General features: G+C 48.6%; 1 long non-coding RNA gene across 1 annotated transcript; it reads right to left on the reverse strand.

Annotated features, from left to right (window-relative positions):
* Positions 1-1,033: 1,033 nt before the first annotated feature.
* Positions 1,034-22,773, reverse strand: LOC135912628 (uncharacterized). The gene is made up of 3 exons (XR_010567735.1): positions 22,665-22,773; positions 2,192-2,351; positions 1,034-1,194 (listed from the first exon to the last, which is right to left on the reverse strand). It is a non-coding gene; the product is annotated as an uncharacterized lncRNA (long non-coding RNA).
* Between the last annotated feature and the right edge of the window lie 1,647 nt (positions 22,774-24,420).

Here is a 24,420-nt window from a genome sequence, read left to right on the forward strand (position 1 = left end):
GTTCTTAGACAACCAGCTCGACCCTCTTACAGCAAGGCACTGCTCTTTGTGTCATCATGCAGACTTTCTCTTCTAATTCCTTTCATCCCATTCTCGTAAATCTCCGTGATCTTCTTAACCTCCATGATTTGCACCTAATTCACTGTCTCTGTTTCTTACAGTTCGTTTTAGATGACTCCTGGTTGTCCATTTACATTTTCGATTAAGTTGAGCCTGGCTGCCAGCTTTCTGGGCCTATTCCTCCATTTTCTGTCCACGCTTTTCGAGTATACATACTTGTGCACTTTAACCGTCCGCTTCCTTTCATCAATGTTCCTGAGTCTTTCTTAAAAACCTTGCTCTGCGTTTCCCCGACTTGAAAATAGGACTTACCAATGTCACTTTGTACTGCTTCATTGGTGGTTTTACCGTGGGCTCCCAAAGACAACCGGCCTACCGATGTTTCGTTTACTTTAAAATAATAATAATAATAATAATAATAATAATAATAATAATAATAATAATAATAATAATAATAATAATAATAATAATAATAATAATAATGCCTTTATTTTCCATCTCAAGGATGTGGGAGGGGGAGAGAAAAAGCTACATATCCAGCTTGACGGGCTCTCGCCTCCCCGATACAATACATGATGTTTAGAAAAAAAGGCAAACAGTACAAGCATATCAGTACAGACAAAAAGGAATATTACAAGTGACAATTTTTACAAAAATGTACAATTCCAAAAAACAAAGTGATGTGCATAATATGTCGTACATTTCAGACAGAAAGTGCCGACAAGATATGCGGTTTTAGGCGAAGAACGGCATTTGCAAACGTTAGCGCTCGCTCTACTACTCCTCTCTAGGTTCCACATACCACTTCATATTTATTGTGGCGCCACGAACAGCTGAGTTTGCGGCGCCACCTTGTGCCGCATATTTTAGCCATAGATGACGGACCTGCTGCAACTTTTGGAATGAATGATATTCTGGTTTGATGCTAGTTCGAAGTGCTGGCAGTAACGTGACCATTGACATGCAGCCTTTCTATTTTTCTTTGACAAGAACACCCAGGTACAGGAAAACTGGCTTAACATGTTGTTCTTGGGCAAAACGTAACAAGGTATCGCCACCATGATTTTTCAGCCGCCCATGTCTCCGGTGCCGAGTTGGTGCAGCCGAGTTGGTTCCGCCATGACGTGTCGCAGACTATAAACAGAGAGAGAAACGATTTACTATTACACTGACTAGCCATACGTTGTTTAAGCGCCGATGATAACCGTCGGAAGCGACCTGAATGCTAACGTTGAGTGTTTTTCGGCTTTTTGACCGAGAACACTCACGCAACACAACAACCTTTCACACACGTTGTAGTTGCACAACGTGTCAAAAGATGTAATATGAGCGTTGCATTGACTCATAGTAGAACTAGAAAGCTTACCAGCAAGTATGAGGCCGGTATAGTAAGCAACATAGAAACAAAGAACGTTAAACACAAAGTGCGAGGTAGAGAGACAATCTCCTGGGTGGCAGCAATGGAAAGGATACCGGCAATAAGTTATTACATAAGAAGTAAAAACGAAATGAGATAGAACCATGTTATGATAGCTCAAAGAGAAATTTTACTTTTCTAACCGAGATCAGGATGCCTTGAAACGCGTGCCTATAAAGCGAGGTACACCAAGGAAGAAGAAGCATATGCTTGCTGCGGTAAGGCTAAGCAAACGATGAAACCTTCTTTCATTTTTTTTTAATGTGAAGACGTCTACCTCGCTTTCGGTTTGGGCTCTGGTGGCCCCCTTGAAGCCCCGGGGTTCATGGATAGCAAGGGGAAAGTCAACATGTCCACAACCTAGTTTAGTAAAAGGCGGTTGGAGAACAGACGCGTACAAAAACAACGTTTCCAATGATGGCTCACACATTTCAATGTAGGTTATCTATTGTCTCTAGAAAAATCAGACATGTAGGAGACTCGGCAAAATAAGAAATATACAGTTTGTTGGCACAAGCCACCACTCCTTCTCAAAGGGGATGCTCATAGCATCTGTCCATCTATTCATCCATGCTGAAGCCGTTTACCCTAGCATTCCGTATTTATCTGTCCAATAGAACACCAGAGCGTATGCGTACAAAATTTATCTGGTCTTTGGCGCCAGTGTGCGGTACGTGCAAGTGGCAACATTGCGCGGACAGCACCATCGCTCACGCTGAGTAGTCCTGGCGATATTGTCGTGGACACATTTTCGACCTCGTCTCTTCCACCCTAAATGTCCAGGATGCCGTAGTCGTGGATTCGGGACTCCCTCCGAAGTCGCCTCAGCTGGCTCCTTATCTGCGAGTTGCTGAACTTGTTCTCCGCCAGCATCCTGCGAGCAAATTCAATCATGGTGGGACATGAACTTCATGGAGGACCGAGGCTCTCTGTCACGCATTTTTTTTTACTATACAATTCTTACTATATATAATACCTGGTATGAATATCTCGTTCCACCCTCCCATGTACGAGTTTCCTAATGGGTGAGTGTGCCTTCACGGGAGTGTGGAAATGTGGGTCTGTGAGGCACGCCTCTAAGGTCGCTCGGCGTTGAACGTAGCCATGACCACCCGAATATTACAAGCAAGTGAAGAAAGCAAAATAGGCAATTAAAAGTGAAGAAGCGTGAGCGCGGACTTTGTTGTTTTTGTTTCAAGATTAGCTGCCGCCGGTTCTCTTCTCTGTAACTGCACAACTCAGCACAAATCACCGTGGCTTAATAAAGTGAATGCTGCTACACATCGTAATTGACAATTAAATTTTTTTACAAGCTCTAAACTCGTAGAGAATCAGTAATTGCGAAAGATGGAATGCTGCTTGCCAGTATAGGTCTTCCGTGATTCTAGACTCTTCGATAAACGTGTCAGCCCTAAGCCATCACATGTCCAGATTCCCACGCACGCAGCAAGCCGGCAGCTCCACCTGTCGCGTTCGGTGCTTATAAGAAGCTCTATGTTCCCTAGTGTTCTGCACGCTTGCGGGTGTGTCTGGCTTCACTGCAAAGCCAGCGCGAGCACAACTGGGCCATTCACGACGTGGCACACAATTCTGCCACGTTCGCGTTGTTCAACTTCAGGCCGATCCCATTTCACTCAGCTGTCGCTCTTAGCTAGTTTTTGCTACAGCGCAAGACTTGCAAGTGAAGGAAGGAAGCCGCAAACATAGAACGGGGTCAGATGACGTAGGGAAGGGTTAAGTGTAGATGGCCATCAAAACTTCTCTTTGCAGCGGACATTTATGAACAGATTCTGATGCAATGTTCTAAATGAATTATTTAAATGATTTGAAAGGCGCCTCGGCTAAACGAGCATGGCGTGTCCATGTTCAAGTGATTTATTCACAGAAAAGAGCGGAACGGTTTTTGCAGTGTCCAGCCGGATAGGCCTGTTATAGCGGTGTCTCGCCGTGTTTGGAGGCCGAAACGAACAGAAGTTAGCTGCTACCAGAGATAGAGCAAACGGTGTTATGAAATGGTAAGATCCACGTCTAACGAGATTCTGTTCAACTTAGGAAAGTTCTTACTTGGGCAAAGCTGCCACGTTACAATCATTCGGCGAAATGTCACATTCACCCCTCTTCTACAGATGCACTGGGTGGAGATAAAGAAATGCGTGCCCTAAGCAGAGTGGTTAGCTTTGTGAGTCTCACAAAAATTACAGGCGTGATAACTCAGCCACATGCCCCTATTAGCTTAGTTGCGGGATATGTCGGGATCCGTTGAATCGGCGACCGCTCCCCCCCTCCCCCCATTTAAATAGTGCAATTTTCCAATTGTACTCCTCCATATCGGGGATATTACGCACAGAAAATCTAATCCTGAATGCCTAGATGACTACTTTCATATTGCGTCCTGTAGACATCCGCAGACGCCGTAACAGTTGGCGCATTGTTGTGTAAGCGTAGATAAATATGGAGAATATGAGGGCACGCGCACTCCAGCACGAACACTTCAGCAGGCAGCTCTGACATGGGCAGGTGGCTCGGGGCATCAACAGGTCCCAGGTCTTCCCGGACAGTAGACCAGCTCGTGGCTGTAGGCCACCAGCCTCAAGGTCCGGCGTACCACCCGAGGTGATGCCTGTACGGGATCCACCTTGTCAGATTCAGCAGCCCCACAGTGGCTTGTGGTACGTGACCACCTCGAACTTCCGGCCGCACAAGTACTGGTGAAAGCGCTCGACCCCGAACATGAGGGCCAGGCCTTCCTTGTTGAGCTGGTTGTAACCTTGCTCTGCAGCATGAAGCCGACAAGAAGCAAACGACACAGGGCGTTCCTGGCCATCCTTGGCCCGGTGCGCCAGGACGGCTCCCACGCCATACGGCGACGAACCCACGGTAAGAACGACAGGCTTGGCCGTATCGATGTGTACCAACACTGTAGCCTTAGTGATTAGCTCCTTACTGTGCTGGAAGGGCACATGCTGCTCCTTCTTCCAGACCCGCTGCTCCCCATATCGAAGAAGAAGATGGAGCGGCCGTACATGTGCCGACAGGTTCGGCAGGAAACTTCTGTTAAAGTATATGTGGCCGAGGTAGCTCTGAAGCTCTTTCTTGTTGTGGGACTTAGGCGCCTGTAGCACAGCATTAACTTTGCGCGGGCGGGGGGGGGGGGGGGTGGGTCAGGCAGGCCTGAGAAATGGCACGACCCACATATTCAACTCTGGAGGCCAGGAAAACGCACTTTTCTAGCATGTGCTTGAGGCCGGCGTCCTGCAGTCGTGTCAGGACGTTGTGCACGTTTTGCAGGTGGTGCCCGTCGTCGGTGCCGGTCCCCAGGTTGTCGTTCAAGTACACCACCACGTGCCTCATACCGCTGAAGAGGTTGTCCATCTCCCTTAGAAAAATGGCTGGCGCTGAGGCCACGTCAAAAGGTGAGCCTGTACTGGAAGAGCCCAGTTGTGGATACTGTCGTCAAAAGCATAGAAACCAATGGGCGAGGAAAAGTAGCAAATCACTGGTAGGAAGCCCAGATAAGGTACAGCTGTCCAGTATAATTTCCTTAATATGTGAAAAACATTCGGCACAGTAAGTTCCAGTTTAAATGAACCTATATAATCAACTTTCCGTTCTTCGATCGGTGAAAAGCCAGAGTGAAGCTTGCGCCAGGCTAGATGCACCACTAAGAATTCTGAAAGAAATTGTGAAGCAGTCAAGCAAAGGAACCACCTTTTCAGAGAGTACGCGTACGAGAAGATCCATATTCCGACCTTTTATTCACCCTTAGAAACGCTGGCAGCTATGACAACATTAGCGTACGCTGCATCGAGTTGTCCTACCATAAGCCTAAAGGGAAATTCTATCGCATTCTTCGTGAAAGTGCGATCATTTGCGGCTTCCGATGATGATGTATAATTTCTTACCGCTCACATCAAAATATGCAAACGTAAAAAACGTAGTGTCGACTGTGGAAAAGCTGCCTATGTTATCTATAGAAACCACATTATTGAAGGTAAGAAACGAGGGGACTGAGAAATAAGATTTACAATGATTTACTCGGACCGTACTTCTTATGTACGCTTAGAATGTTTGTAGACAAAGCGGTCTGAAAGCCATCCCCGAGAAGGATGTGCTTCCAGGTGAGTCACAAGTTAGCTACAAACTTCGGCAGCCCGAGGTCAAGTGGAACACTTTCCGGTTAAAGAAACTAAAGGACGTAGTTTATAGGCAGGAGAACCGCAGAGCGAAATGAGACCAAACTCCACGATGGGAGGGATGCATATTCGGTAAATTATTACCACTGTGTCGCTCCACATGCGCCATTTTATATCAGAGGTACCCCACTATTTATATATATATAGATATATATATATATATATATATATATATATATATATATATATATATATATATATATATATATATATATATATATATATATATATATATATATATGTATATAGTGGGGTACCTCTGTTTTGTTCTTGTGCGTCGGTCAGGGTAAATAGATAATCACATATTCATCGTATAGGCAAACAAAAATTTGGCGGTCGCTTAAGCTTCACCTTTAAGAGTGGAAGGCGACGATAGCGTTCAAGGACTCTTCCCGGGAAACGCAGCTTATGTAACCGTAACGTTTACCGGGAAACGCTGGCTGCGAAGCTATGCACGAAGGCGAGCTTTCTGGTAGAAATGCGGTCTCTTGCGTGGGTCGTACTCCTGTTATTGTTTCGCACTTTTCAGTCTGAGAAGACTGAAAAGTGCGATACATAATACAGTAAAAGCTCGTTAATTCGAACCGCAAGGGGAAGCCGCTTCAGTTCGAATTAGTGAAAGTTCGAACTAACGAAAGTGAAGGAGAGCAACAGTACACTGCGATTTGGAAGCAGTAGGGAATGTCAGAAATTTGGCGCGTCAGAAAGTGATGGCGTGTGCCGTGGGCACACGCCATCTTCAAGTCGAAGCTCTGGGTCCGACTGTGCCACACCACCGATGTCCACCGAAACGAACGTTAGCCGAGGCTTAACACCATCACAATGAATCGCGACGGCCGATACCTCCTAAGCTGAAAACAGAGGTACACAACCGATGAAGACTGCCGAGACAAAGACGCCGAACATGTGAAGGTGGCGAAGGCCCTGATTCGTTGGTTCTTGATTGCAAGCGCAGCTGCGACGTACTTCATTCGCTGTGTTTTGGCGTTTGCCGTGCCATCTCCGCACAGCATTAGCAGCTGTACAAGATTTGCAAAGCCTCCGAGATTCGCAACGGGCAAGAAGTCTCGGAGGTTACGTAGAACGGAGAGGCGGCCGCCGCCGCTGCCTTCTGGCTGACCCCGCGTCAGTTAGATTTTTTCCGATTTTGCCTTCTCTCGCCGTTCTCTCCGTTTAGGAGGCAATACAACCTTGTGTGTAGGCAGTAGGCGCATTTCTCTGGCCGTGTGCCAGGCGAGCGTAGTTCGAATTATCCGTGAGGGAACCTTCTCGCGTTCGAATTAACGGACTTTTTTATACATAGACTTCTGTGGAGCTTGGCCGGACCAAATCGTACAGTTCGAATTATACATAAATTCGAATTATTGAAGTTCGAATTAACGAGCTTTCACTGTATAACATTACTGATAACATAAAGGACATGCGCTGTCGGTGTTTATTATCATTAAATTAGTTCGCAGACTACCGTTCTCAAGATTGCAAGGAATAAGGTCTTAAAGAATGAAAGACAAGATATGAGCAACTTTGGTGGTAGAGAAGTTGGGTGTGCGTGTTTCGGAATTCGGCCCATTATTTTTGCGAAGCGACGGCTGACGCCGCATTTTCTGCAGCACGGGCTCATAAACGCTTTCGCCTGTCGATGCTCAATGAATGCCCACTCCTCAACTGGGGGAATGGACCGACCGGGCCTCATCACTATGTTGCGGTCGGCGTTACTTTTACTGCGACAGCAATTACAGACCTTTTTTCATCCGCGATGTAACAGCACTGCGTTCAGGACACCAGGGAACTTCCGGTGAGCCATTTGCGAGAGTCATGTTAGCCAAGAAAAAAGAAGTATTTTGCCGCATACTACACTGCAGGGACATATTCTTGATGTTTTCAGATAAAAGAACGTGCGCAATGCGTCGAGCTCAGGTGCGGGCTTTTTTTGCACTTAACAAAACAATTCATTGTCAACAACTCCCCAACAAAGCTGGTGCCAGCAGGAGGGTCCTGTAAGTTTATAGGCTGGTGTAACTTCTGTTGTTCCTGACGGCTTAAAGGGAAGCTGAAACACTTTTCGAAAAAAATGAGTTCCCTGCGGCATTCTACAGTTTTGAGTCTCCTGAACAGGAATATCTGGTTCAAAAAGGGCTGAAACAAACGCAAGCGGCTGTTTTTTCATGAAAACGCGCACCAGCGCCTCAGGGCATCGCGCGAACGCCGCTGTTGCCTGTGATTGGTCGGGGCCGCTGTGACGTCATTTGCGGCAGTCGCCGGTTGGCGCCGCCGTTTCAGAGTGTTGCACGCTGTTCTGTTCTGGCTTCATAGCTGAGTTGGAAGCTTCATGGAACGTTCTCGCTGTCTCGGACAGCTTGTATTTTCGCCGTACATGCTAGAACTGACAGCCAATACGGAAAACGATGGCGGCAACGGCGGCAGCGACGATGTTGAGTGTGCCAACAGCGAGAGCGATGTGTGCACCTTCTCGCGCGTTGGAAATCTTAGCTGGTACGTATATTTTTTTTTCATGCAGCTGTACGTTCCAATGGCGGGAGAAAAAATGCGCTAAAGTGTCACTGGGAACTTGCTGCTGGAAGAATGCCGAAGCACTAACTTCTCATTAGATTGTAAACAAGGGTGCAATTCCGCGATGTCAAGCACCTTGCCGCTGCTTGTCTAAAGTCCCGTGGTTTTTTGAGTGTTGATACACGATCGCGAACATAAGTGCCGCGTTTCAAAGCGCGCACATGCAGTGCTGCGAGGTACAGTCATGGAAGTTGCTTATCATACACATCCAGAGATGAACAGAGGTATTATACGTGCAATATTCATACTATGGTTTGATGACTTTGCTATTGTGGCTCGATCAAGAATCGGTGTGCTTGCTCCATGCTAGTGTTGACATAAAGATATTAGGCAGTTTTAGCACCGCCGTGTGGTAAACACGATAACTGCAACCGTACGTCGAATGTCACTAGGCAAGCCTATACTCCATTTCATACCTCAGGTGAAACGCTGTGCAAGCTACGCACGAGGTCCGGTCACCAAAATTTATTACTGCGCGCGTTTCCGTGTATGCTTCGCAGCGTGCCAGCGGCGTTTGCTCACGCGAGCATGCACGTGAAGCTGCCGCGACGGGCTGCAATTAAAGTATGTCGAAAGTAACATTGATTTAAAAGAACGTGTTAGCAGCGGTATAAGGACACGGATTGTTTCTATGGGTAATTTTTTTCTTTTTGTTCAGAACTGAGCTTATATATGAAAAATTTTCTAAAAAATCGGATCAAGAAACACCGAACTATTTCTGCGTGCGAACGCAGCCACTGCAAAAAGTATCTCAAGCCTCCACAGCGTTGCGCCTGATGTATGAAACGGAGTGTAGCAACGCTAGCAACAACGCGTTTCCGCATTTGTCGTAAGGCCATATCCGGCTATCGCGGAAATGGTCCGAGCACAGCACAGTTGATTTCGTAGGCATGAACTTATCTCTCCTCACCGCACGGACCCACTGCGCTGCAAGCTTCTTGTCCTTCGGGAACCTGTAAAGCACCACATCGTTTCGCCCGCCTGTGCTCGCGCAGCCGAATGCTGCACAGAACGAGGGCATGTTGGGCGCCCTTGGCTGTAGGCACTCACGCAGCACAGAAGGAAGGAACAGTTTACGAAAATCACAAAAGAAAACAAACGTAAGCGGTGGCGGCGGCAGATCTCTCGTAGCGTCGTTCAGTAAAGCGCAGGACGGAAAGAGGCATGCCAGCACGCCGGTCCGGCAGCTCGGTCCCCGCGAATGACGTCACTCTCGCCGGTTCTTTCCTCTGGCAACCACCTCACCCGGCGCTGCGGGAAGCGATGGGGGCGTGTCCGCGGGGGTGATTTAGAAAGCGATTTCCACCCCTTATATTAACAAAACGAAAAAAAAATTTCGGAACCGTAAATTATTAGGTCTGTTCTTCCCAATCCCAGCAATTCATGGAAATTGAAAACCGCTTCAGCTTCCCTTTAACCGGAAGTCTCCTGGGAACTCTGTTTGTAAAAGCACGACTCCGCAAGTCAAAACAACAGACAGACAGACAAGAAACTTTAATTGGTCCGAAGGGACTACGTTGTCGTAGTCGCGGGCCGCACCCGCGCCGGGGGCGGAAGACCGTGATCTTCAGCCCTGGCGCAGGCCCTTTGGACAGCCTGAAGTTGGACTTGATGGTTGTCGCTCTTGACGGCTTCATCCCAATCTTCTTGCCTGTTGAAAGGCGAGTGGCGCAACACAGAACATTGCCACAGCATGTGGTTCAAAGTGGATCGTTCCTCGCCGCAGTCTGGGCAGCGGGGATCCACACCCGGAGTGTAGTGGCTCAGCCTTGAGCGAGACGGAAAGGAGCCCGTCTGCAGCATTCTCAGCACCGACGCCTCGGGTCTGCCTAGCTTCGGGTGAGGAGCCCGAAACTGTCTGCGTCCCAGCTGGTAGTGAGCAGTTATCTCGTGGAAAGTTAGCAGCGGGTCCGTGGTTCGGTCGATCCCCTGCGAAGCTGGGCCCCTCGGACCGGCGCGTTTGATGAGACCTCGCGCCTGGTCGTGGGCCAGCTCATTCGGGTTGATCGAGCCAGGGGAGACGTTCCGGCCCATGTGAGCCGGGAACCAAGTGATGACGTGACGGGCCGTGCCTGTCTTGCGGGTCCTCAGCACTGCTGCAGCCTCGGCCGAGACCGAGCCGGCGAGAAAGGCCATCGCCGCCGACCTGGAGTCTGTGAAGATATGCGTGCGCCCGGGTTCGCACAGAGCCAGCGCCACTGCGACTTGCTCTGCGACGGACGCCGTCGAGCGCTGTATAGACGCCGCATTCAGGATCTTGCCCTGGGGGTCAACCACAGCGGCCACGTAGGAGTTTGATCCCGGATACCGCGCCGCGTCGACAAAGGACGCGAGCTCTGGGTGCTGCAGAGCAGTCTTGATGAGTGCTCGGGCTCTGGCTGCGCGCCGGGCCTCGTTGTGCTGTGGATGAACGTTCCTCGGGAAGGGGGAGACTCGAAAGGCATCCCTTTCACCCTCGCAGAGCGGGACTGCGCACGACTCCTCGGCCATGGCTGCCAGACCCGCCATCTCGAGTATTCGACGGCCGGCCTTGGTGGTAGAGAGGCGAACGATCTGTGCCGTTTTCTGTGCTTCGACCACTTCGCTCAGGGTGTTGTGGACCCCGAGTTGCATCAACTTCTCCGTGCTGGTCGTCACGGGGATGCCGAGGACTCGTTTAATGCTCTTCCTCATGAGTGCGTCGATCTTGTTCTCCTCCGACCGCGACCAGCTTAGCGCAGAAGCCACGTAGTTGATATGGCTCATGAGGAAGGCGTGGTAGATCCTTATGAGGTTGGCTTCGCTGATGCCCCCTTTCCTGCTCGTCACTCGCGAAACGAGTCTGAGCATGTTCTCCGTCTGTGCGCTCAGGCGCGCGATCGTTTGCGCGTTGCTGCCCTTTGCATTGAGGACCAGTCCGAGCACCCTGAGAGAATCCACCCTCTGGATGCGCTGACCCGTCTTCGTTCTGAGTTCGATTGGTACTTGGTCCAGCGTCGTGTCGAACTTGCGGCCTTTTCTGTCGGGCCGATACAGCAAGAGTTCCAAGTTGGTCGGCGAGAGGACCAGTCCCGTGCCCTCGAGGAATTCTTCCGTGACGTGCAAGGCCTCTTGCAGGGCCCGCTCCACCGCTGCGTCCGACCCACCGCCGCACCAGACGGTGATGTCGTCCGCGTAGAGAGCGTGATTAAGATTGGCGGCCCCGATTCGGTCGAGTCGGACTGATAGGTCTCTCATGGCGATGTTGAAGAGCAGTGGAGATAACACCGCACCCTTCGGCGTGCCGCAGGCTCCCAGCGCGTATCCGTCCGACTTGATCTGGCCCAACTTGATCGTGGCCTTGCAATCTCTTAGGAAAGAGCTCACGTACGCATGGAAGCGTTCGCCAAGGTTCAGTCTCGTCACAGAGTCGAGGAGGTGCTTGTGTTTGACCGTGTCGAAGGCCTTGGCGATGTCCAGCGCCAAGATGCCTCGGACGTCTCTCGTGACCACGTCGACTATCTGCCTCTTGATCAGCAGCATGACCTCTTGAGTGGACAGCGAGGGTCTGAAGCCGACCATATTCGGTGGGAGGAGGTGTCGTTCCTCGACATGTCTCGATATTCTGTTGTGGATGACATGCTCCGCTACCTTGCCAACGCACGACGTGAGCGAAATGGGTCGCAGACTGTCTATGGCTGGTGTCTTGCCCGGCTTCGGAATTAGGATCACCGTGGCTTCCTTCCAGGCATCCGGTACGATGCCGGACTCCCAGACGTCGTTGATTTCTTTAGTGAGCAGTTCGATCAAGCCGTCGTCCAGATTTCGAAGGAGTCTGTTCGAGATTCCATCCGGCCCGGGCGCCGATTTTCCGTTGAGGCCTTGAAGGGCCGCTCTGACCTCCGAGACGGAGAAGGGGGAGTCGAGCTCCTCGTCCGCCTTGCCGCCATAGGCCGGGTAATCTTCTGGTCCGGACTGCCCGATGAGGAGGTAGCGACGCGCCACTTCGTCCATCACTTCGTTCTTAGATGCGCCTTCGCTATTGAGCTTGTGGACCAGCCTATCGATGGCCAGAGTGTGGTTTCTCTTGGACTGTGTGTCGTCCAATAACTGCTTGAGGAGGTTCCACTTGCCTCCCGCACGCATCTGGCCGTCGACCGACGCACAAACTTCGTTCCATTGCTGCTGGCCGAGCTCTTTGCAGTGCGATTCGACCTCGCGGTTGAGGGCCGTGATCCTCCTCCGGAGGTTGCGATTCAGCTTCTGCGTCTTCCATCTGGCCGTGAGGGAATTCTTGGCTTCGAGCAGGTGCGCCAATCGAGCGTCCATGCGGTCGACCTTGAGGTCCGTTTCAACGGTCCTGGTGACCGCAGCTACGTCCCTCTTGAGCTGCGCTGCGAGGACCGCAAACGAGTCGTATTTTTCGTGGTCATCCTGCCTTCGCTTTCGGAAGGCGTCCCAGTCGACTATTTCGAAAGCCCTCTGCGGGGCCGCGCTGACCGGTAGGGAGATTTCCACGATGTAGTGGTCACTGCCCAGGTTCTCTTGTAAGTTGTGCCACTGCGCTCCCGGCGCGTTCTTGACGAAGGCCAGGTCGGGGGTGGTGTCTCTCGAGACCTAGTTTCCCATGCGCGTGGGGTAATTGGGGTCGGTTATCAGTTCCAGGGAGCTGTCAGTCACTGCCTGCAGGAGTCTGCAGCCTTTGGGAATGCTTCTCACATAGCCCCAGGCTTCGTGCGGCGCGTTGAAATCTCCAGCCATAACAAGCGGAGTCTCCCTCGCCTTAGACGATGCCTTGGTTGTTAGGCTGTAGAAGGTCTGCCGGTTGTCCCTAGGAGAGCTGTACACATTGGCAACGTAGACGCTGTTCTTCAGCCAACTGTTGGGTATGAGCTCGACGAGCAACGTTTCCAGTCTGGTGTTGCCAAGACGGAGATCGTGCTCCTGGAAGGCGCACTTCTTTGCAATAAGTATAGCGATGCCGAGCCCGCTCTCCGCCAACGAGGAGACAGCTCGGTATCCCTGGAGGGAAATAGTTTCCATTCCTGTTTCCTGTAGTAAAATGACGTGGGGCCTCTCTTGCGGCTCCCGGGCCTTGATGAACTGCACCAGTTGAGGCCTGCGCCTCCGGAAGCTGGCGCAGTTCCACTGCCACACGATGAGCTTACTATCCGGTCTGGCCATGGCTGGGCATGTTGGACCGGAGGTGGGCTGGGGTGCCATCTTGCTCGTCAGCCCCCGACAGCTGATCGTCCTGTAGCATTTCGCTGGACACCGCCTCCGGCCTGGCGGCGTCGCCGTAGTGTAGGTCACATCGCTTGGCAAGCTCGTTCTCAAGCAGTTGCACTCTGAGTAGAAGGGTCTGGTTACTCTGTACCAGCTCGGCAAAATATTTTTGCATGCGGTCCAAGGACCTCTGCATGGCAGCCTCCGCCGTGCTCACATCCTCAACCATAGCGTGGGAGGAGGTGGCTCTGCGCTTGACCGCCCTTGCTGTGGCCCCATCTTCCGTAGACGTTTGCCTTGCCGCGGCCGCTTGGATGGCGCCGGCGTTGCGGAAGGCCTCAAAGTCGGCCTTCATTCTCTGAATTTCCTCCTTGAGACTGGCGTTTTCGCTCATCAACTGCGCGATCCTGGGATCGTGTGCCCGCTCGCTCTCCTGCGCGGCGGCGTGTTGCGTCCGGCCCGTCTGCGTCGTCTGTTTCACTCTGTCGGCCCAGGTGGGACCTCCTGCGATGCGCACCTTGGACTTCGAGCGGCCCCTAGATTGAGAGCGCCCTCGTTGCACGGAGCGCCCACATGAGCGGGAGCGCGTTCTAGAGCGGGAAAGACTGCGCGAGCGGGAGCGTCCCCTCGAAGAGCTCCTCTTCCATAGCGCTGACGTCAGTGCCTGGCTCACCTCACGTGCCGCGTTCGCACCCTTCTTGGCGTTGCCACGTTTCTTCCGCCGACGCCTTCGGCGTCTCTGCCTGACGACATACGGCGTTTGGAAGCGTTGCTCGCACTTACGATCAGCCGTTGGGTGAGGGCCTCCGCATATGCCGCATTTCGCCTCACACTGGTGGCCTTCAGTGGGGAACGCGGCTCCGCATCCCCTGCACTTCTTAACACTCGGGGTCGGGCATACATCGGCCCTGTGGCCCAGTTCCCCACAACCGTAGCACACGTCAACTTGCCTTCTGTATAAAGAGCAGGGCAGCATGCCCGCTCCACACATGACAAAGTTCGGCACCCTCAGTCCGTCGAACAGGACGATAACCGTGGTGGTGGTCTTGATGCGACGCACCTCCAACGCGGTGGGGTTCCGCTGGTGTACGATCATGGCGCGGAGCTGAGCGTCGTTGAACTCGATGTCGACTCCCCTCACAACACCCTTGCATGTATTGTCCGAGGCGGCCATGTACGCGGCCACTTCAAAGACCCCTTCGCGCAGGTGTATCTGCTGAACCATCGCGTAAGCACGCGCGTTCCTTTCTTCTGGCGTTGAGACGACGTAGATGTTCTGCACGTTGTTTGGGCAGACGATGTCTTCGCCAACCTCGTTGGGTGAAAGCGCCGCCGCCATAGCCAGCGCTTGTGCCACTCTAATAGTGCTGATCTTTTTCACGTCGAGACCACCCCTTGGCCTAACGATGATTCGAATATGGTCCCGTGGCAGTCTCGGGAGCCTTGAGGCTGCGGCCAGCTGCTTCAGCGCGTTCCGCGGGGCTGCCGTGTGGCGGCCGCCCCTGCCGCCTCCCTGCTGTACCGGGCTCGGCGTCGACTTGGAAGTTTCTTGCCTTGCCTTCTTAGTCTTGCCCGTTGCCGTGGTCCAGCCGGGGCACCTTGCTTCTTCGGGGGTGATTTCTACCCCCTCCACCATCTCGACTTCGGGCATGATGCCCCACCACACCGGAGTTAGGCCAAGGCCTAGCCCGTACTCCTCACCAGCGTTAACCCGTTAGGGTTAGAACCGCCCGGCGTCGCGAAAAGTTCAAGGTCGTTTAAAAGTTCGAGAAAAGCACCTACCGATATAATTCCGGTATCGGTTTGATCCCCGCAACAAACTGCGTCGAATGAAGCACAATGTTTAGGCGTTTTTGCGGACTGTACCACCGAAAACATTTGAGGAAATCAAAACAACGAAGTATATTTATGTTTACCCACGGCGGGGTTTGCAGGTTATGTTACTATACTATTCAGCCACTATAGTTTCTCAAGCCACATTTTATATGTTTGCTGAAATATTCCTTGGAATTAGCAGAACGGCTTCGCACAAGCAAAACGCTGCAAAACGTAACATTCACAGCGTAAGCCTTTTATATTAAATATTGTTAGACTGCTGAATTTTGAAAGTTCACAACAATATCAGAGCTGAAACACGAAAATATGACATAATTTTGCTGGCATGGTTCTTTGCGCGCAGCGTAGTGGCCCAGGCGCGCTGCCATTGTGGCCTGAACTTCGGGAATCCGCCCTGTGTTCCACGCCTCAGTCTTGGAATAAATTTACACCCTTTGGGGCGTATTTTGTCCCACAACAATAATCGTCATCTGTCTTGCCCGCGTTTTCTATTTTTAACGCTGCGAGCCCGGTACACTCTTAGAAATATTTACACCCTTTGGGGCTTATCTTTTCCCACAACAATAATCGTCATCTGTCTTGCCCAAGTTTCCTTTCTTGAAAGCTCGGCGCTCGCTACTTTCCTTTCGAGAAGCTGCGTCACACTGATAACGCGCATGCCGTTCGTGACTGGGAAGTACCGGGCTCGCAGCGTGAAAGAAAGGAAACGCGGGCAAGACAGATGACGATTATTGTTGTGGGACAAGATACACCCCAAAGGGTGTAAATATTTCTAAGAGTGTACTTCCCAGTCACGAACGGCATGCGCGTTATCAGTGTGACGCCGCATTCTCGACAGGAATGTAGCGAGCACCGAGTTTCAAGAAAGGAAACGCAAGCAAGGCAGATGACGATTATTGTTGTGGGACACATATACACCACAAAGGGCGCCACCGTTTAAAGAGTGCTTGCGTGCGGATGGGTGCAAATGGCTGTCTACGCCCTCAAGGCGGAGTCGTGCCGTAAAATTTGGTGTGCACGCCGACCCCGCACGATCGTATCGCTCGCAATCTCCGATAGGACGGCGCGATCTGTTGACAGCCGGCCATAGTTCGGCGGAGTGAACGTGTTCGAGGTTGGCAACTATGGCCAACAGCAAACGACACGGGCATTTTTTTTTTTCGATTCGAGTTCAGGTAATCGCGTCACGCTGAAAACACGGCTCTCGTGGCACATTTGGGCTCGAGCCGCACGCGTCTTCGCCGTGCGGAAAAAAACTGCACACGTCACGCACTGGTGCGCACATTTTGGCTTACGCTGCATCTGCGCACCCAGTGTGAACCGAAATGTGTTGCACCCAATCTGTTGCATTGATGCGGTTCATCCACGTTCGAAGGACTGCATAGTCATCTTACCCGCTTTTGAAACACTTTTGAAAGCGTTACCTTTGAAAAAAAAAAATATGTATTGCAATCGCATCACGTTCGCTGCATGGTACGCATTCTCGGACGATCACTTTCAGTGCGCGCTGAATTGGCTGGTTCAGCGGAACCTCTCGCATCGTTCAATGCGTGTGGCCTACAACGCCACTCGAAAGCGATGGCATCGCCGCAAGTGGTTCGTCAGAGAACGCCAACCCATTTGTGCCTATCTACGCTGGGCGGTTTTAGACACGATGATGCAACTTATGTAATTAATACTAGTCTGAGATTGCAAGAACTCGCAACACACGCACGCGCACACAACTTTTGCGGAATACAGCTGTATGGGGCGACCAGTCATCCCTCTTTATCACTGAGCACGCGTGTGAAGCTTCGAGTATACAGCTTGTTGATTTGCTTGCAATGGCTTGATCATTATTTTTTGTAGTCTGCGAATTTTAAGACTGCCCAACATACTTTGATGCGTGGACTGCCTTTGTTTTCTTTTTTACCTACGTATATAAAACCACCAAACTTAAAGTGCGGCATAAAACAGGCGTTTTAGAAATTTAATGCGTCCTGCTTGTGAACTTAAAACCTTATCTGAAGCAGAAAATTAAAAGCAGTGCTCAGCCATAGCTGAAGTTCCCGTACAGTGTGTTAAAATGTTGTGCGTGAGCGGTTAAATTGATGCAGTGAGCAAGTGATGGTCAGGCAGTGCGAGTGTTATTATGACTCACACGAAAGCAATATGTGTTTATAATGGGTACCTAATGCAGAGATACTCATCAGATGTTTTCAAGGAGAGTATTTATTTGAAGGTATATAATTTATACTGCTGACAAGACAACTTATTTCGAGTGAAATCAAATACTTACATTCTTTCTCGCTAGCCTTAGTGGCCAATCTGCTGCCCATTTACTACTTAGACGTGCCTTCTTCAGTACTTAAACAATATGTCATGCCTTACAGAAGTGCACCAAAATTAAGCAGTACTATGACATCCGTGCTCCTTCTCTCAGCCATGGCGACAAGCAATAAGGATCATCGACTGGAGGTCGGTTGAGGAGCTCAGCTGCATCGATGCGTGTACTTTTTTGATTAATTACCGCTATATAAAAATAAGCTTGCACAGGATGCGCATGGTCAGCGAACTATTGTAAACTCAGGTTCTTTGAGGGAATTGGAGAATGGGCTGGGTGTTGTTTATGTAGTAACGATCTTGCTAGCTAACGCACAGCTTACATTTTAAGCAAATGAAAATATGCATACCATAACATTAACAAGTGGCCGGTACCTTCGTTTTTCTGAAAACTAACCAAGATTATCAACTGACTAAGTTTCGCAATGAGTTAAGTCACCTCAGGTTGTGCGAAAAGGGTTGATGCACGGTTGTTTGTGTTTGCCTTTCCTAATTTGCAGTTACTTTAACAAGCACATGACAATGAAATGAAATGCAGGCTTATACGACGCAATATAAGGCATTAAACGAAAGTTGCAGAACATTTGCTGTCATATTTTTTCATAACAGACCAAGCGATAGCTCCTTGGGTGCAGCTTTGTGACTAATGCGCAATCTGTTTAGCGTAACTCTGCAGTATGGGTGACTCCTATGATCGTCTATTCGCTACACGAGTGACCAAACAAATGGTAGCGTCACAAGAACTCTGAAAGAAAACTCAGAAGTTTGCATTGAAGAGTGGTAGAGCCTCTATGCCAAATATATAATTGTTCCACTAGAAAACATGGATATTGTTAAGTGGGTACACATTCACATGTAATGCTCAATTCCACACACCACAGGTAACCTTTCATTCCTTACCGCATAGCTCAACATTGCACAGAATTTATTGCAGCACTGTGTATGTGGAGTAAAAAACCTGACAGGTCAAAGCTGTGGTGACCTTCGTAATTTTTTCTACCACCCTTCACAGCGGGGACAGCACACATGTCACGTGGCTAGCAATGGCAGAAGTAAATGAGGTTCCCGAAAATTTTTGGCCCGGAGACGCTCGTTGCAGGAATTTATTCGTTTTCGCAAGGCTATACGAACTGCCGTTAATATTGATTCGGTAATGCTATCGCCTAATCAGTTGTCAGAATCATTGGAGCAAAATTGCACATGATTAGAAGAGCGTTTTACAGCCCAGTTACAATTGAATTTTGTCAGACTTGCATCCTGGGATAAATTATTCAAATGTAACGAAGAGCTTGCGCACGTTGCCAGACTGCTACCTCTCTCCGCCAGAATGCTCCTCACTTTTCCAACTAGTAAACTGGGTTGAGTACTTACAACACCAAACATTTTGTCTTTCGGTGCCTGCCAATTAGGCACAAGCGATTGTTTGATGATTAGTGCTCTGCATAAGTTCATTGAAGCATCCGGAAGGATACGCTGCTAGGCCACCGACCATGGGACATCTTACTTTGTTATTATTTCTTAGTTCTCCAGTTTAATTTAATTTTATGTATTTAGTTTATATATACATACTCCCAAAATCTGTGTTGCTAGTTAATTGGCAAGTGATTCGTTCTAAATGTTCGCCTTTGCCCCTTTTGGTATGTTGTTGGGTGCAAGTTTCAGTCCATCCAGTGTGGCCAATCACTTTCGTGGGTGAGAGTCCCGATTTAAGGCGAAAACAACAAACCACAGCTACATGCCTCAGTTCCAGGTCGAAATGGTATCACAACGAGCATGAAAAAAATATTATTTGACGTATCTCCACAGGAGGTATTTAATATCGTCAACCACTCCATTAAGAACAGCTGGATTCCCCCAGACTGGAGGCTAGCGATGATTATCCCCCTGCTTACGAAACAAGGAGCGGGATGCCATATGGACAACATAAGGCCCATTGCATCAACATCTAATTTATGAAACCAATAGAAAGAGTGTTATATGTCCGTATTTTGAGGTTCCTAACTAAAACCACATTACTGAGCTCATGTCAGATCGGATTTAGACCGGAATACTCGATTTTGTGCGCGCATGTTGATTTTGAAAGACTCGTTATGCTGAATCGACACAGGCAGCAGTACGCAGCGTCGGTGGCTATTGATAATGCTAAGGCATAGCACAATGCAGAGCTTGTCATTCTCCTGAATATCCTACAAAGCATGAATTTTCCTCCATATACTAGAAATTAGATTTATGATTTCCCAAAAGATAGAAAATTGTATTGCTCCCAAGGCAGCGTTTCGACGTCAAAATATAATCAGTCCAGACGAATTCCACAGGGCTCCGTTTTTCACCTATTCTCTTCATTATTCTAATGAGTTGAATTACACTGTGCGATGATATACAAGTGCATGATGTACAAGTGCATGTTTACGCAGACGACGTTGGATTATCTGCGTCAACGAGTGATATTCACTCATTGCAGAGAATATTACACTCCTATTTATGAATACGTGCAGAGTGGCTCGATGATATTCGTATGTCATTAAATGTCACCAAGAGTGCCTTTCTTGTATTTCCGTTAAGTATACCTGCTAATGTCTCCTTCCGATACTGTCAAGAAATAATCCCTCAGCGTGACTTTATTAAGAATCTAGGCGTTATTCAAGACATAGCTTGTGCAATCACATCGAACATGTAAATTCGAAGGCAGTGACGCGCCGTTGGCATGATTCATAAACTGGGTAGCTAAAACTCTGGGATACAGAGGCACATTCTCGTTATGATTTATCGCATGTATGTTCGACCCATATTGGAATTTGACTGCGTTTTATTCTATGGTCGGCCAGCATACAAGATTAACCCCGTTCTTCTTCTTGAGCCAGAAACACTCCAGATTTGTCTTAGTTTCCCAAATTTGTTGCTTGTATCAAGAAGCCCTGTTACCCAAACTTGTTGGCAGACTTGTTGTTACAGTAAAAAGCCGACTTAAACATTTACGCATCTTCATTGAGACGATGGCAGCATGTGTTTGTTACGGAAAGATTTGCGTTCTTTGAAGAAACATGGTCCTGTCTGCTCAATCCGCAGAATCTTTTCGCGCAAGTACAACTAGAGCCATTAAAAGTTCAGCTATGCGATATGATTCCCCGAAAAAATCAGTAAACACTATTAGAATTTAATTTCAATGCTAAATTCCTGTCAACTAGATATCTAAGTGGATTATTACACGATCATTTAGCGCAACTGAAAATCAGTAATGTAATAGCGACGGATGCATTAATGTGCGAGGAGAAAGTGGGTGTAGGCATTTTTTCTAACGCGCTATGCTGGTTGTATTCAATGCGACTTCCAGATGTTACAACTGCGTTTCAAAAAGAATTATTAGCAATTACTTTAGCTCTTCGAAAACTTCCTGCAAATTCTTCGACAGCTGCAATAGTGACGGATTCTTTATCAGTGTGCATAGCACTCACCTCATCCCCAGACAGTACAATTCTGAATGAACAAGAACCTTTAATCCCTTTGACCTTACGTCTGGTGCGCTTAAAATCATTCACCGTGGCTTCTTTTTTTAAATGAAATGGCCGACGCACTTCAACGCACGTCCCTACGTGGACCAGTCATGTATGTTCTGCCAACTTCTTCCACCACCGCGGCTAGATTAAAGGAAACCATCTCTTTTAAAATACACTGCAAAACAGACATTCCAAATAACAGACTTAAGCCATTTCCTTTATTCTTAGGACAATCAATGGTGTCCCACAGGTCAATTGGAAGTCTCCCTCCAAAAATTACCCTGCCATACTCCACCTCTAAATTTTTGTCTACGCAAGTATGGCCTCGCACTGTCCTCTGTACGTTAATTGTGCAAAGAACCTGAAAGCATGGATAATTTTTTATTAACGTGCGGCCGATTTGCAATATGGTAAAAAAAATACTTTGATATTCTATTCCGTAAATTAGGCATTACTAGAAGCACAAAAAACATTCCCTCCTTTGGGGTACTGCATTGGGTTTTAGGCATAGGAACGTATGCAGGGCACTGTTAGAGTTCCTCGATGACACAAAGAGAATACCTAGTTAATTTACTAATTTAATGTTAATGATATTACAAAATTTCAATTAGGGTTATATAGTGATTTATTATTTATTAATTCACATAATTCCCATCAAACTGAATAAATTTTATTTCCTTCGAGCTTGCTTTCCTTTCAAAAACACACGTTTTCCTATAACCGTTTCCCGTTTAACAGCCGGCTTCTTGGTCAATCCCCTGTAGTGGGTACGCGTCATGGTATAGGATGTAAGCAAGCAACGCATGTGCCGGGCGGTGGGTCATACCAGAAACACTGTCCCAAAGCTGAAGCCGCTTTGAAAGCATATGCTACAGCAATGTTTCATTTACATAAAAAAAAACCTCTCGAAGGCTTCTTTCTATGGGTCCCCTGTTTCGTATAAGTTGATTTGATCTTACGCACAACTACTTTCCAAATATTTCCTACTTTCCTTTTGTCGGCCCTGCATCAATTTTTGTTCCCTTCACACCGATTCTGCCACATCATAACTAGCGGTCCACTTATTCCTTCTGGCTAAAATTGATTTAAAGTGTGAAGGTTAACGTGCCAGGGCACCCATCTAATTTTGAGCGACGTCGTAGTGGAGACTCTGGATTAACTTTGACCAACTGGTGCCTTTTCAGTCGCAGCGAAAGTTTACAAAATTATCTCGATACTTTATTCGCCTTTCATCTATCTTAATTGACAAATAGTTATAAATTTATTGCCCTAATTGATTTCTAGAATCCGCCCAATTCGCCAATCTCCCGGAGTGAGCAGGTGCTAATAGCTTGTAGGCCATCATCATAATCATCTCAATGCGCGAGCGTGTTTATTATTCGTTTGCTATGTGAATGAGCCCACCATGGTCGGTATGGAACCCGCGACATCGAACTCGGCAGCGCCATGCCATAGCCGCCGAGCTACCGCGACGGGTACCCATTCCCCCTAAAGACAGTACGAATAACAGCTACAAAGCGCGCTCCCTTAACGCAATGCCTATCATTCTTCCGCTGTCTATTTTCTCGCACGTCTTGCCTCGCTTACCGAACCTCAAATCCCTCTGCAGGCAATGCGGCGGTGAGCCCAGCTACACTTGGCTACTGGAGCTCACGCTCTTGTTTGCAGCGTGGACACGCCAGCACTCCTCCATGCCTACTTGTCGGTGCGAATGTTTCATCATCATCATCATGATCATCATCATCATCATCATCATCATCATCATCATTATCATCAGCATCATCATCATCCTGGCTACGCCCACTGCAGGGCAAATGCCTCCCTCATACTTCTCCAACTACCCCGGTCATGTGCTAGTTGTATGTTGTCCCTGCAAACTTCGTAATCTCATCCGCCCACCTAACTTTCTGCTGCCGCCTGGTGCATTTCCCTTCCCTTGGAGTCCAGTCCGTAACTAAGATGTCATTAACTCGCGTTTCTTCCCTTATCCAATCTGCTCTTTTCTTATCCCCTTAACGTTACACCCATCATTCTTCTTTCCGTAGCTCGTTGCGTCGTCCTCAATTTAAATAGAACCCTTATATTAGGCTTCCAGGTTTCTGCCCCGTAGGTGAACACTGGTAAGACACAGCTGTTATACACTTTCTTTTGAGGGATAATGCCAACCTGCTGTTCAAGATCTGAGAATGGCTGCCAAACGCACCCCAGCGCATTCTTATTCTTCTGATTATTTCAGTCTCATGACCCGGATCCGCGGTCACTACGGTCCCTAAGTAGATGTATTCCCTTCCCACTTCCAGTGCCTTGCTACCTATCGTAAACGGCTGTTATCTTCCGAGACTGTTAAATATTACTTTAATTTTAAGCACGTTAATTTTTGACCCACCCTTCTGCTCTGCCTCTCCAGGTCAGTGAGCATGCATTGAAATTTGTCCCCTGATTTACTAAGCAAGGCAATATCAATTGCGAATCGCATGTTACTAAGGTATTCTCCATTAACTCTGATCCCCATTTTTTCCCAATCCAGATCTCTGAACACCTCCTGTAAACAAGCTGTGAATAGCATTGGAGAGATCGTATCGCCCTGCCTGACGGCTTTCTTTATTGGGATTTTGTTGCTTTCTTTATGGAGGATTACGGTGGCTGTGGAGCTGCTATAGATATGTTTCAGTATTTTTACATACGGCTCGTCTACACCCTGATTCCGTAATGCCTGCATGACTGCTGAGGTTTCCACTGAAGCAAACGCTTTCTAGTATTCAATGAAAGCTATATACAAGGGTTGGTTATATTACGCACATTTCTCTATCATGTGCGGAATATAACCAACCCTTATATATAGATTTCATTGATTAGGAGAAAGCGTTTGACTCAGTGTTTTATCCTGACCACGCTAAAAATGTGATTGTGAGCTCCTGTTCAGAATTATTGCGGCGCTCAATGCGAGAACTGTGTGGATAGGAGTCCATTTCGATGTTTTTAAGTATCGGGGCAATTCTGCCGGCGGTCTTTATTGCTTATGCCCCCAAAGGTGGCATACTTAACTGTGAACTAGGTGCTTACTTTCGCTGTATGTATTTTCAGAGGCACCATGGTATGTCGTTATTGACAATACTAATGCTTCAATGTAGTACCAAAACGCGGAGATAAATAACGACGTGAGCCAGCGCACAGTGTTGCGTGTTGCAAACACAGCTGCCACAGCGACCGACTCGGTGCCGTGGCCCTTGAAGAGGTAACAAGCATCAAGTGTGGTTAACGTCATCGTTGTGGATGTTTAACGACACCTCGCCACAATGAGCGCCTTCACAAAATAACGTGCGATTGCGACCAGGATTGCAGG

The sequence above is a fragment of the Dermacentor albipictus genome, chromosome 7 (assembly GCF_038994185.2).
Source record: "Dermacentor albipictus isolate Rhodes 1998 colony chromosome 7, USDA_Dalb.pri_finalv2, whole genome shotgun sequence".
Lineage (NCBI taxonomy): Eukaryota > Metazoa > Arthropoda > Arachnida > Ixodida > Ixodidae > Dermacentor > Dermacentor albipictus.